Source organism: Octopus bimaculoides, chromosome 28, assembly GCF_046866305.1.
Source record: "Octopus bimaculoides isolate indiv1 chromosome 28, ASM4686630v1, whole genome shotgun sequence".
NCBI classification, from domain to species: domain Eukaryota; kingdom Metazoa; phylum Mollusca; class Cephalopoda; order Octopoda; family Octopodidae; genus Octopus; species Octopus bimaculoides.
Genome location: NC_142955.1, coordinates 17,951,832 through 17,954,469, shown reverse-complemented (window position 1 = coordinate 17,954,469; position 2,638 = coordinate 17,951,832).

Below are 2,638 nucleotides of genomic sequence, written 5' to 3'. Positions count from 1 at the left end.
ACACAGCATGATGGATAGAGAATTTAAATATCTATAATTGACATATATACACACATGCGTAAATATATATATACATACATACATATATATATATATATATATATATATATATATATATATATACGTATATATCTATATATACATAGATATATATACACACACACACATATATATATTACATACATATATATATGATGCATATATATATATATATATATATATATATATATATATATATATATATATATACACATATATAGTATATACATTTAGGTATCTTTTTTCTTTGTCTATATATTCTTATTAAAATATATACTTTGAAGTATATTGTGCTATTTTAACGCTGCAAGTTTAAAAAAAAATTTTTTTATGGATCTCTTCCAGACGAAGCTGAACAGCTACAAGATTTAACTCCATACATACATTCCGTATGTGCTATTATCAATGCTTACATCATTGAACTGCTTCTAACGCAGAGTTTGAATTTTATTCTAGTTTTCCGGCGCTCCCGCACATCAGCGAATAGATTTTTTTTCACAATTTTTATATACTTTTTAGCTGATGATCGATCTCGTTTCGAAAGCGAGACGATTATACTACATATACGGCACGGATGAGAAGCAAAACTGCGAAATATCGATACATACATACATATATACTTATACTTATATATGTATACGTGGAATTTCCCTGGGGACTATGTTAAAGGTAATCATGTCTGTGGAGTACTCAGCCACTTGAACATTAATTTCATGAGCACGCTGTTTCTTTGATTGGAACAATTAAGACACTCGCCGTCGTAACCGACGGAGAGCCAATTCATGTTATTTTATTGTAAGTCTATGCGTATATATTTACGCATTTTAAAACGCCTGCACAGTTTTTATTTCGGCGCTCTTTTCTCACTAATTAATTAAATGTTTGATTAATATAAATATACATATATATAGGCGTAGGAGTGGCTGTGTGGTAAGTAGCTTGCTTACCAACCACATGGTTCTGGGTTCAGTCCCACTGCGTGGCACCTAAGGCATCTGTCTTCTACTATAGCCTCGAGCCGACCAAAGCCTTGTGAGTGGATTTGGTAGACGGAAACTGGAAGAAGACCGTCGTATATGTATATATATATGTATATGTATGTGTGTGTATATGCTTGTGTGTCTGTATTTGTCCTCCCAACATCGCTTGACAACTGATGGTTGTGTGTTTACATCCCCGTAACTTAGCGGTTCGGCAAGAGACCGATAGAATAAGTACTAGGTTTACAAAGAATAAGCTCTATGTATGTATATATATATATATATATATATATATATATATATATATATATGTATGTATGTATGTATACATATATATATATATATATATATATATATATATACATGTATATATATATATATATATATATATATATATATATATATATATATATATATATATATATATATATATATATATATATATATATATATATATATATATGCATATATTTATCAATGTACCTGTATATTGATATCGTTGCAATACCTACAGCAGTTTATAGAGAACAATCATATGATAAATAGCTCCAATGCATAATTCATAAAAGCCAATATGGCGTGTGCCAAGGAGGAAAATTAAACACGTTACTCTGCATTTAAATGTATGTAAAATATTCAAATATGAAGATGTATGCATATGTGTGTGTGCTTGTCTATGTGTGTGTGTGTGTGTGTCATTGTTCGTGTGTCTGTTTCTGACTGTAAACGTTTGTGTGCTCAACTATAGGTGTATATATATATATATATATATATATATGTGTGTGTGTGTGTGTGTGTGTGTGTGTGTGTGTGTGTGTGTGTATGTGTGTGCGTACAATACGGAGATAGACACGTGCAGTTATGAATGCATTCATATGTAAATATAGACATATCTACGTGTCTGTGTGCTTGTGTGTGTGTGCTCGTGTGTGTCCGCGTGTGTGTGTGTGTGTGTGTGCATGTGCTTGTGTCTATGTATAGCACGATATCTTGAAATATTCATATTTAAACACGCATTTCAATATTTATAAAGATGTTATGCACTCAGACACAACCACACACCTGAATATATCTATATATATGCATGTATGTATATATATATATATATATATATATATATATATATACATGTATGTATATGTGTACATATATATGTATATATATGTATATATATATATATATATATATATATATAGATATATATATATATATATATATATATATATATATATATATATGTGTGTGTGTGTGTGTGTGTATGTATGTATATATAGATAGATATTCAAATATATGTATGTATGTATGTACGTATACATGTATATATGTATATGTACGAAGAGGGCTAGATACATACAAACATATATGCAGATAGGTACACATATATTTCTATATATATATATATATATATACACACACACACACACACTGACAAACACACATACGCACACACACACACACACATACTTTTTCCGTCGACAATATTTCTTTTATACAAACGCTTCTTCTAACAGAGACCAATCATATGATAAAGTATTCTAGTGTTGTTATCATATCGAAGGCGGTTCTCTGTATCAAGAGGCAGCGCTCCGTATCGAGAGGCAGCAGTTCGTATAGAGAGG